Source organism: Pinus tabuliformis, chromosome 8, assembly GCF_031772625.1.
Source record: "Pinus tabuliformis cultivar Carrire ecotype Pingquan chromosome 8, CPIR1, whole genome shotgun sequence".
Lineage (NCBI taxonomy): Eukaryota > Viridiplantae > Streptophyta > Pinopsida > Pinales > Pinaceae > Pinus > Pinus tabuliformis.
In genome coordinates this window covers 514,495,022-514,508,048 of record NC_142294.1, presented here as the reverse complement: position 1 = coordinate 514,508,048, position 13,027 = coordinate 514,495,022, and positions in this window count along the sequence as shown.

Sequence of the window (13,027 nt, the reverse complement as noted above, 5' to 3'; positions counted from 1 at the left end):
CTATTTCCGAGATCAATGTTGTAGAATCATCTACTAGCAAGATGAAATCAATAGGAAATAAAAAGAAGGGGAAAGGTAAATTGAAACGAAATGCTTCTCCAAAAGAGAAACCTGCTAAATTTGAGCTTACTGATCAAAAAATAAAATCTTTCTATCCTTTCCTTATTTGCAATGATGATCACTATACGAAGGAATACCCACATCGGGCAAAGGTTTCTAAATTAATTAAAGGTTCTACAAATCCCATTGTTTTGAAGGATCCATTTCCTTCTCAAAATAGAAAAATGGTTTCTCATAGCACATCTTCCTCTTCCACATCACAAGATATCCTCATGATGTCTTCGCAAGAAATTATAGTAGTTACGATATCCAAATATTATGAGTCCATGAATCCTCTTGAAAATGGAAATGAGGATATTTCATCTAGTGAAACTTCCAGCTCAATTCCTCATTCTCCTTATGAACCATTATAGATCAAGTAGTCAAATCCTGACATGATGATCTGACCACCTCCCAAATGCATGCTACAAAATCTAGCTTTCAACCTCCATGCTAGAGCTGCACAAAATTATAACATTGTTGAAGACCTCACAAAGTCTCCTTCTGTAATATCAACTCTAGATGTGCTGCAAACATTCCTGACACAAAGAAATATTTTATTTTTAGCTATAGGATCTATTGATCCACACGATTCTAACTTAATTATGTTTTATCTTGAGAGTCATATCCCAAGACTTCCTCATCAACTAGCAATCCAGTTTCTAGTTTTTGTTAAAAATAGATGAGTATTTCGTATAGTCGTTGATGAAGGATCTTCTACATGCATTATGTCGATTTATTGTTGGAAAGATTTAGGTTCTCCAACCATAAATTAATCACCTACCACTCTCAAAGCCTTTGATGGAAGAGGTTTTTGTCCATATGGGATCTTGAACGATTTTCCCATAGATCTAGAAGGAAAAACAATCGTAATCAAAGTTGAATTTGTGGATGCTATCCTAGATTACAACCTTTTTCTTGGTAATAGTTGGACCTATTCTTTGTAAACCATGGTCTCGTCACTATTTTGAATGATACAATCTCCTCATAAGGGAAAATTTGTCAAAGTATACCAGTTCTATTACTACACTTCACACCGTAACTCGGTGGGTAACATAACTTTTGTCAGAAAAATGAATTCTCCATATGATGATATTGTTGTTGGTTTACTAAAATACTCATCATTAATGGGAACCTTTGTGATGCCTCCATCGAACTGGAGGCAATGAAACTAGGATTTGATAAAGAAAAGGTAATTTATTTATAGAATATCCAGAGTCTGGCCTATGGAAAAAGAAACCAAGTATTGTTAGGATTTTGTTACATGAAGCTATAAAATAATAGGTACGTAAACACAAGGTATGTATATTTATAAGATTTTATATTTGTATTATCCTTAATGGTTCATATAATCCCTGTTTGTAACTAGTCTAGGATTAAGAGTGTACTCTCTAGACAACATGTTAGAACCTTAATCCTCTTCCTCTGGGATTTACAAGTAATCTAATATTCCAACCAAAAGTCCTTGATTAAAACAAGAAATAAGTATTCTTATAATTTCATCCTCCATGGCTATGTAGGAAATCTAACTTGATAAATTAAATCATGTTCTGGGCATCACATGTTTTTCTTGTAAGTATGTATTACATGTATAAAATATCATGGCTTAGTAGAAAGAAGACACTTTAAGGGATCCTTCCAATGTTTTTTGAGGAACGTCTCCAGGTATGTCTTAAACCATACACCCTACAAAATTCTCTTAAAATTACGTTCATCTTATTTTTTTAATATTTATCACATTACTAACATCGTTATGTCTAGTTGTCTCGAATCATAATGATTCTTCTTTTGGGTAATTCATCACTTGATAAATATACCCTCCCTATATCCTTGATTTTCTTAAAGCACCCTAGATAGGTTCTCTAGAAAACCCTAACCTAAGGGTATGTTGACAATGAATGAAACCCTAATCTACTTAGGATTATTGATGGAGTCTAAAGAAATTGGAATTATGTTTATTGATGATCTCATGTTTGGGGTTTTCATATGCTAATGAAAACTCTATCTTGATAGGGTTGAAATGTTGTTGTCTAAAATACCGAACCTTTGTAGTTATAGTAAAATAGGGTTTTCTATGATATGAATTGAAACCTTAGATCCTTAGGGTTTGTTTGGGTATATAAGAAAAAAAATTGTTATGTATTTAAAGTAAGATCCTAGGAATAAAGCTCTAGCTATATATGTGTCTATTGATTGAAACCTTAGCTTTGTCTAGGCCAATATATGTATAATATATTAATTTTGGGTGACATATTGTTGTGGGGAAAAATGCCTATGCAGGACGATCCTATCCACCTAAGGTGTGACAGTGCCTTAGCAACAAACAGAAACAACTATTCTAGTATTCTTCCTTTATGAATTAAGAATGAAGAGAGATGAATGGACTAACCGGTGTCTTCCGTTTGTCCCTCGATCCGGTTTCTCTTCTCTTTGAGAGTTCCCAGCTACTTGCCTTCTCACTCGCCCAGCTTCAACAGGTTCCTGCAAGATCACAAAAAGGGAAAACTACACAAAGACATAGATTCATATTCATAACTAGTTCAGGATTAGAAATAAACTAAACATACTAATGCAATTATACATCAAAGATACATCAGTATATAAGAGAAACCAAGATATATTTATTGATGAATAACAAGGTTCAAGAGGAGATACAACCAAAAAGTTCCAATCCAGCATCTACCTCCCAGCGAATGAAATTCCTATCTTCACCTCCCTTCAAAGCATTAAGCACCCAATGATTCCAATCTCAAACCAACAACAATTATTTGCAATAACAAAATTCCAGCCCCCAGATCTCATGGAGAAGAGATCCATATATAGATGTTTGGAGTGAGGATGAGTCAGCTTGTGATCTGACTAGTGTCCTCTCTCTCTGTCAGTTCTTACTTACACTTGGAGACTAAGAGCCTCTTACTCATCACTTAGTCAAACTCAGCAAGGCAAGTGTCATGGAGGAAGATTCTGGAAGCTTCCACAGTCTTGACACCTCTCACAAGAGACCCTGACATTTGTCATTTCCCGCTCAGCGCACCCTAGTAGTGCTTCCACCTGCGTTGCAATGCAACTAGCCAGTGTAGCCTCTGCATTTCAACGCAGGCAGCTAGTGGAGCTTCTGAATTGATCCTGAATTGACTTGTTTTTGACCAGTTTCTGGTGGAGAACTTCTGTGAATTGTTGTGGTTTGTTAGCCTTGTTCCTTTAGGGGTAGGAACAACATGTTTAGGGACTTTGGATCCCTTGGATTATGGACATTTCATGCTTATAGCTGTAAGGCACAAAAATGTCTATAACAGTTGCCCCCTAAAGTATGAAGCCGTTTATCAGGTGAAATGCTTTATTAGGAGGATCCGAAGTTATTTCATTGCTGGGAGGAGACCTGTAATACAATACAATACAATACATTATTTTCATACATTTTTCATGATCTAGCTGAGGCGGGCATTCCCATCCTCAGCCTTATAAATTCATTTTCATGTACATATAACATACAATCGTCTGATGATAGACTGATGATTCTGAAAGAGCCATCATCCTTTTGGTAGGATGATTATCTGTGCTGCAAAGCTGTACATTTCCATGTCTTTATTTTCTAAATCTATGTCACAGCCCAGATGGATGAAACTAGATCCGGGGTCTTCAATCTCGTCCGATCTTCACTCTAAGTACAAGTCGATCCATGTGAGAATTGGTCTGAAGTCGAACATGGAAAGACATCGCTTGATTACCAGTCAATGATGTAAACTGTTAACAAGCGTGAGAGGAATCACCGATAATGAAGATGACCCTCAAGGTACTGCAGTACAATTCACGTGGTGTGAATAGAGGACTTGGCGCCGAACACCACGCAAAATCTTTCGGTCGAAGGTCATTGATGTATACCTGTCGCCGGAAGTGAGAAACTTGCCATTGAGGCATGCAAGCTTCAAAGTACTGAAGGGGATGTTCCTAGATCAACTTCTTGGATAATGAGCTGATGTCGACAAGAAGCGATCCGTTAAAGGAGGGCCTTAATGAATCCCACATCGATGACACAGAACGGAGCTAATGATTTTCATGGAGGTGAAAACGATCTGATGACATATGATTCAGGGTGGCGGTCATGAAAGAGTATAATGTATGGTAGTGGATGGGACACAGTTGACTTCTCTGAATGACTTCTCTTGAAAATATGGCGACACTTATGCGATGGATTGGTAGCATTACCCCAAATATGGATGGTATGGCGAGACCATGGTGATGTGACCAGTGAATGAAACAACCCAACCCGATTGTGGTACGGAGGAAAAGTGTCATGTTCAAGAGCGACTTGCTACCATCAAAGTTTTCTTGAGTTTCTCCCAATTTTTCTCCAGTCATTGCTGACCAGTACCTCTTTATTTTTGTCAAGATTGAGGAGGATAACATATGCTTGTTCTATAACTTGCCCTTCGGGCAAGCCCATCGCTATGTTTTAACGAGCCTAGCGATAGGGAAACTCGTTCTCGTCTAAAGACAAGTTTGTCGCTATTTCATGCATTTAACGAGTCTAACGACAAGGATAACTCGGTCCTTTTCATTTTTAGGGAGTTTGAAAAGGTACATAAAGTTAACTCCAAAAGTCCTTTTTCGTCATCTAATCCCTTAAGTCCGAAAAAGTATAAAACAATATAGAAGGGATGAATTTTCGATAGTTTTAACGAGCCAAATAAAAAAAGCGCTCGATCTTTTTGTGCAATAATTCCTCAGGTCCAAAAAGATTAAAATCTACAGGAGGGATAGCTCTTCCAGTCACTTTAACGAGTTGGAAGGCCAAAACTCGGCAATATTTTCATATTTTATGAGTCAGACGAAAAGAGCTTAAAGAAGACTCGTCTTTTGAGGAACGAATGATAAAACGGGTTAGCAGCTGATTCCAGGGAAGGATTGGAATTTCCAAATCACGACAGTGTCACAAGGATGGCTAGTGAAATCACTCTTCGCAGCTGTTCCTCAAAATGGGTAAACAATCAATATGGAGGTGAATGATCGGCCAATGGAAAAGTGGAGGTGGTGGGCAAACACGACCAAGGCTTTAATGGCTGATGTCGCTACATTCAGGACGGTTATTTACCGGAATAGTTCATTTTTTAACGAGCTTAAACGCGGGTGGAAACATTTGCTCGGTCTTATGTTTATTTTTTAACGAGCATGAACTATGCGCTAAAACTGCTCGGATCTTGCGTTTATTTTTTAACGAGCATGAACTGTGTGCTAAAACTGCTCGAATCTTGCATTTATTTTTTAACGAGCATGAACTGTGTGCTAAAACTGCTCGATTAATCCAGTCATATGATAAGAATGTCTCATTGAAGATCCTATTTTTTATGGATCTTAGCTTTTCTCTGTATCCTTTCTTTATGCAAGTTTGGAAACGACTAATCCTACGAGTTTAAAGGGTTAGAGGTCCTAAAAATTTAAAAAATAAATAGTCGCCCCTTGCCTGCATTCCAAAAGGTTTGCATACCCCCAGGTATAAAACAGAGTTTCAAGGTTACCCCTACTTCATCTTCCGCCAAAACATTTGTTTTACTGAGAGAGGCCTACCTCTTTCAGGCTACCCAAAGATTGTTTCGTTAATCTTTCAAACAAAACACTTCTTCGGCGGTGTCTACCGAGATAGACAAAGGTGAATGACCTCAGTGCCAAACACGTAGCTTTGACAAGAGAATCTTATTCTAGAATAACCCCTCTTCCTAGACGGACGGGGTACAGACTAGTCATATTCTCCCGCGGAAACCTACCCTATACCCAAGGTTTTCCTGCCGAAGCAGACCAGGACGCATGCCCCCTGGGTTCCAGTCATATCCTCCCGGATTACTCGCGCTCATCAGGAGGACGGACCGTGGGTTGAGACATTTCTTGAGTGAAGAGACCATTTAGGGATGGTATATGACTATTTGCGATGCGTGATCCGGGGAATGAAAGTTGGTCCACGAGCTTGACCATTCTTCCTTCATGCGGAAAACACATTACTCTAAAGAGTGAGGAGACGATGGCTCCCATGCAATATATATAGTCTCGTCCAAGGAGTAGGTTATAATCCAAGGGTCCTTGAACGACCATCACGTTCATTTGAACGGTCTTCCCTTTCAATGTGATTGGCACATTAGGAAGAATCCCTAAAGGTCGACTGGTTCCTTTATCGAAGCCTGTCAGATTTCTCATTTCAGGCAAAAGCGCTGGAGAACCAAGCGCTTTCCAAGCAATAGAGGAAAGGATACTCACAGATTCCCCCTCATCAATGATGGTGCCAGCCATTACCATTCTGTATATTTGAATGATAATTCTGAATGGTATGCTTGCTGGCAACCGGGGTCTGCCTAGTTGGTTCCAGTCGAAGGATACAACTAGGTTGCTTGGTGGTGGGACCGAATAGACGGCTGGGTATGACTCTAACGAAGTTCCTTCCTGCGATAAAGGAATGGGCAAATTGCCCCCTTGTTCGTCGGAGTCTGTGTTGATGAAGAGAATTTGGACGGTGTCGTCTTTATTCTCCTCTGTGATGGTATCATTTGAAGATAGAGCCTCTGAAGGAAAAACCGGGTCAACTGCCGCCTCAACCTTTTGACTTTCGTCAGGTATGGATTCAGACGGTTCATCCTCAATGATAGGTGCTTCGGCTGACCACCTAAGCGGGCCAGCTAGGTTCTCAACTCGTGAAGGACTTGGCAGGAGTTTTTGATATCCAGGAGGAAGTTGCACTGGTAAAACTGGGCGATCTTCCAAAACTCTTTTAGCCTCGTCTAAGAAGGGACAACGGTGGATGGCATGGTCGCCTTCACACAGTTTGCAGGGAAATCTAACTTTCCCTCTCTGTCCTGTGGCTTCACTTTCACTAGTTGACGGTGTGCTGTCAACATGGCTATCAGAGGTTGACGCCACCGAATTGTGCAAGTGGGGAGACCAGTCCCTTAGTATCCAAGGGATGCAAGGACAATCTCTGTGAAAGTGGTCTCCCTTGCATATGACACATGGCGATTTAGGCCTGGTCAGTGCAGTGTGTGGATTTTCATTAGACACCATTCGCTTGCCCCCAGTCGCTTTTGGCTCTTTCTTCTTCTTTTCTTTCTTCTTCTTCTCCTTCTTCTCCTTAGGAGCTTGCCTTTTGGCTTTGCCAGCTCCATCAAGCGAAGAGGAAGGAGGAGAGGAAGAATTGGAGGAAGTGGAAGGCTGGTGGGCAGCTTTAGACTGTTCTAACTGCTGATTCGATTGTTCAGGAATAGTGGTGTTTTGAACAACATTAGTTGAGAAGAGCCAGACGAGCAAGCCTATTGTCAGTCCTGGAAGCGACAAGGTGGCCATATGGGGTGCTCCAACATCTCCCCAAGAGGAGAAGGGACTAGGATTTCCACTAAGGGGAATTCCTTGGTTGGAGGGCCCCATTTTCTCAACTGAAAGATCAACGCAGGAATAAGGGTGATTTATTATTCCGTTAAAATAAATTTTAATGACGCTTTAGACACAACTTGCTTTTTCAATTTTAAAGAGTCGAGAAAAAGCTAAAGATGACTCTAGTCGCCTTTGATATTTTAAGGAGCCCGAAGTGACAAATGCTCGGATTGACTTTTTCCGTTATAGAGTCTGAAAAGGGCCAAAAGGAACTGCTCTGGAGTTCTAGGTAGAGGGTGTGCCAAACTTTTCGCAAAACCGCATAATACTTTTTAAGGTACAGGCGGTCAATCTTCCTGAATGCTGTGTTCAGTGCATTGCGATCAGTAGGGCGGCCGACACGGCTTCCTAAGGATAAAGGTTTTATGCCTATAGGGGTCTCCCAATATATACTCGACGGTACGTGGGAGCACAATCCGTACTGGCCCTATCGTCCCTCAGGAGGAATCACCCACCATCAGCGAGATCGACAGTCACCAGGCTTTACGACGCCGGAACACGTCTCTAGCCTAGACCTCTATGTTGTGTGTTATGTTACAAAGCGTTATTAAATTCATTTAGTTTATTTTATGTTGATCTTTCTTAGAAGTTTTCCTTTTGAGGTTCACCACGAGATGTATAGACAACTTCCTAAATGCAATCTAAAAGATGATAAGCAAATTTTATCTCTTTTTTCAACAATGAAAATCCTAGCTACAAAGGGAAAAGAAAGACACCATCTTTTCTCAGAGAGCAATCAACACACTCTAAATGCACTTTCCCTAAATCAATCATGCAAACTATCAAGATGCAAATGCACAATGCAAGCGTTTGTTTTCCGCTTTCTTAATATTGATGCCTAAAAAGAAAGCTTTTTGCACAACTTTGAATTTGCTTTTAAATGACAAATACAAACAAGTTTACTTTTTCGAAATCAGAAAGGGTAGAAAAGATTACAACACTTAACGATTTTCGAAATGAATACTTGTTTTGACACTCAAAAGAGACAAACTCAAACCAAAATAAAAAATGAATGTATAACCAACTGTAAACAGCCAATGAACTCTCTCCTAAGATCACAATCAACAGATCTGAATCAAGGGCTACAGGAAGACTATTTCACTCTTGCAAAGGGAAACTGTAAATGATGGCACAAACACATAAAAACACTCACAGTATTTTGTACAAAAGGAGTCGGAATTTAAGCAGAGAAAAGGGCTATAAAACAGGTACCTATGCTGGTTACAGGCTGCAAAAATCAGAGATCAAAACAAGGCAAAATAGAGAAGAGAACCCCAGCTGCACAAGGCCTAACTGGATCAGCGCACCTGTATAACAGGGAAACTGAATTTCAACGCAGGTAGCCTTCACGGGAACTGCGTTGAAATGCAGAGTCTCTTCACAGAGCCTGCGCTGAAGGATAAACGAGAGTTCCTCACTGGGTTCTGGGTCACGGTTTGCTATTTAATCTATAGTTTCAGGCCAAATCAAAGCAACAAGCAAGGTACAATCAGAGGGATGCTTTGAAATAGGGCTAAGATCTATCACAAAGGATCATCAAATCATTTGTGAGTCCATTGTTTAGGTCATAGACAAATCCAGTGATTGGATCAAAGCAACAGTTGTCTACTTTGCATCAGGGAGTAGCAGATGCAGTTCGATTGTTGCTGTTGAGTCTATGAAACAAACAATGATAGAAACAAAAATAAAATGACTAAAAAAATTTCCCCAGTGGAGTCGCCAATTTGTTGTGGGGAAAAATGCCTATGCAGGACGATCCTATCCACCTAAGGTGTGACAGTGCCTTAGCAACAAACAGAAACAACTATTCTAGTATTCTTTCTTTATGAATTAAGAATGAAGAGAGATGAAGGGACTAACTGGTGTCTTCCGTTTGTCCCTTGATCCAGTTTCTCTTCTCTTTGAGAGTTCCCAGCTACTTGCCTTCTCGCTCGCCCAGCTTCAACAGGTTCCTGCAAGATCACAAAAAGGGAACACTACACAAAGACATAGATTCATATTCATAACTAGTTCAGGATTAGAAATAAACTAAACATACTAATGCAATCATACATCAAAGATACATCAGTATATAGGAGAAACCAAGATAGCTTTATTGATGAATAACAAGGTTCAGGAGGAGATACAACCAAAAAGTTCCAATCCAACATCTACCTCCCAGCGAATGAAATTCCTATATTCACCAACCTTCAAAGCATTAAGCACCCAATGATTCCAATCTCAAACCAACAACAATTCTTTGCAATAACAAAATTCAGCCCCCAGATCTCATGGAGAAGAGATCCATATATAGATGTCTGGAGTGAGGATGAGTCAGCTTGTGATCTAACTAGTGTCCTCTCTCTCTGTCAGTTCTTACTTCCACTTGGAGACTAAGAGCCTCTTACTCATCACTTAGTCGAACTCAGCAAGGCAAGTGTCATGGAGGAAGATTCTGGAAGCTTTCACAGTCTTGACACCTCTCACAAGAGACCCTGACATTTGTCATTTCCCACTCAGCGCACCCTAGTAGTGCTTCCACCTGCGTTGTAATGCAACTAGCCAGTGTAGCCTCTGCATTTCAACGCAGGTAACTAGTGGAGCTTCTGAATTTATCCTGAATTGACTTGTTTTTGAGCAGTTTTTGGTGGAGAACTTCTGTGAATTGCTGTGGTTTGTTAGCCTTGTTCCTCTAGGGGTAGTAAAAACATGTTTAGGGACTTTGGATCCCTTGGAATATGGACATTTCATGCTTATAGCTGTAAGGCACAAAAATGTCTATAACACATATGATGTGCTTATGCATGATACTGAATTCATAGATATGAGTGTTGATATAATTATTGATGGTCATGAGTCCTAGGGTTTGGAAATAATCTTTAGTCAAAGTTTAATGTTCTAGGATGATGTTGTTTGGTAAATCTAGGGTTTTGTAGCGGAACCCTTGTATTAGTTAAATTTTCTAGTATGTGTGATATGTCAATATGGAATCTATCTATATAGTAATTGCTGAGATTGTGTGATTAAGAAATATAGGTTTTACATCAAACCCTAGTAGATTCTAGTCATAGCGTTGATTAAGTTGTGATTGGTTTTGATTATTTGAGCTCATGTATAAAATCTAGGTTGTACATGAAATCCTAGTAGGAAGTCTAACGTATGAAATTTGAAAGTTATTAATCTAATTTAGGGCTTTTTATATGAAAGATCATGTCATGTCATTAAAATAATATTGAAACTAGAAATATAATATTTTTGATATTTTGATGAGTTGTGGATGTGATTTAGGGTTTGTAACAAAACCTTGGAGAAAGGTTGAAGTATTATAGTATCGTCTCTTATTGATTATGATTGTAAAGTCTAATTCTTCCATTATTATAGGATTATGAGATGGTTAACTTCTTGCTTCTATAGTTTTGGTTGTGCTTGCTATCTAAGTTGTGCAGGTACACAATATTCAAGATGGTGAAGATGATTGAAACAAAACTTGATGTGATAAGTATGATGTGAATCGTAATGATAACTCTGATGAGAGGATAAAAGCCACAAATTATTCTTCAATGTCTAAAAGAAGAAGTTGATATCCCTAGGCTAAGGGGGAGCTCAGATAAAAGAGATCTCCATGAGATTAAGAAGGACCCTAGATATATGAAAGCTTTTTGGTTGATAGGAAGGGCATATCATAGTTTTTATTGGAGAATGTATTTTGAAGGATATATTGTTGCATGTGAAGGAAAGTGTATGATTAAGGAATTTTCTGACAACGATTCTATTGGTAGCCCTACTGTGTTGAAAAGCAACATCAAGACCACAATTTTTTGTATTTTATTATGTACATGTGAAAGTATATTATTGGTTGGGGTTGTGTTTGTACATGTAAATCTCTTGAATACTTTTATAGCATGCTATTTACCAATCAGTTTGATCGGGAGAGATTTGTTGTCCTTTATTTTTTGGATCAAGGACTGTTGAGGCTTTGTGATTAAAGCATTTCCTAGGGGAACATATGGCCAACACTTTGTGTTGATGTCTAGGTCTTGAAGCTATAAATGTGGTGTTGGTCATTGAGCTCTGATTTTGGATACACACATAGATACCAGGGTTGATGGTGAGTAGTTAATATTGATGGTACCTAGAGAGTCCACCTTAGTCCCACCGGGATAGATTCCCTTCATCAGGATTCTAGTCCATGGCATTATAGCGCCTAAATTGTTGAGAGACTAATGGATAAATTTATTTCGTTAGGAATCTAGTACAAGGCATTGTGGTGCCTAACTTCTTGATATATGATGTGTTTTGAGATCTTCCATTTACCTCTTTGGTTATATTTAAATATGAATACCTCCGTAGTTAACAAGGAGTGTAGAAGAATCTAACTAGGTACGGTCTTCATAATTGTACTTGAAGTCAAAATGTCATATATTTATCAAGAAAAAGCAAACATAATTTCATTATTTTTTTAGCTGACTTGTTTAACCATGGGTTTCATGCTTGGGTCAATTTTTATAGGTCAAGCCTCCATTGTAGGATTTATGATTATTTATTTGGGTCCAATTCAATATGTCTGTTTGCTCAAAGACTCCTCTATCAAGGCTCTTTCAAGATGACCTCAAAAGAATCACCATCAAGTCATCTTTACTCAATCAACTCAAGTCGGCCTACCCATAAAATGGAGACACAACTGCTCAAGTAATCATGTCGGATTATTACACATGGAGGAAACTATATATACAAGCCAAAAGGCCTTCACTCAGATCAATATTTTGGACAACAATTCAGAGGAAATATTTTGGTGACACAATAGAAACTCAGATTTCAGAGAAGATTGTGGTGATGTCAAAGATGATGTTTGAGTGGCATTATAGGGAAGAATTTTGATGATTTCAATTTTTACATAGTAACTATAGTCCGGTACTATTCCTCTCACAGTTCGATGCTACTACAAGTTTGGTGATACCACAGTTTGTTGTTTCCATAGTAACCATAATTTCTGTGACAGGTCATAATGACTTGGTGCTACTATAGTCTCATAATTTTGGTGGCATTTCAATTCAGTGCCACTATATTGACCTCAATTCAGAGCCATCACAATGAATTCAACTTGGTAGTATCATAGTGACATTTGTTCGACACTCTTAAGTAAAGGTCTCGGTGGTATTACAATGATGATATCTCGATGCTAACACAGTGATAAGTGAAAGGTAGATCAAACAAGGGTTACATGATGGAGGAAGTCTCTAGTCTAGTAAGGTTCTTGGTCATCTCATCTTGAATCTATTGAAGGAATAATTTTTCGAGGTTTTTCCCCTAGGGTGGGGTTTTTCCTTCATAGTGTGCCTACATATTTTGTTCTCTTCCATCTGTTTCTTGGCATTAGTCTTGATGATAAGAAAATATAATTAAAAGGATATAATAATAATAATGAAAACATCACAATTTAATGTCAAAATAAGAGAAATCATCGAATTGCCAACTCCTTGGATTTCTCAACAACTCTAGCTGCTAAATTCAGTTTTGTTGGTTAATTTCCTATCTTGGG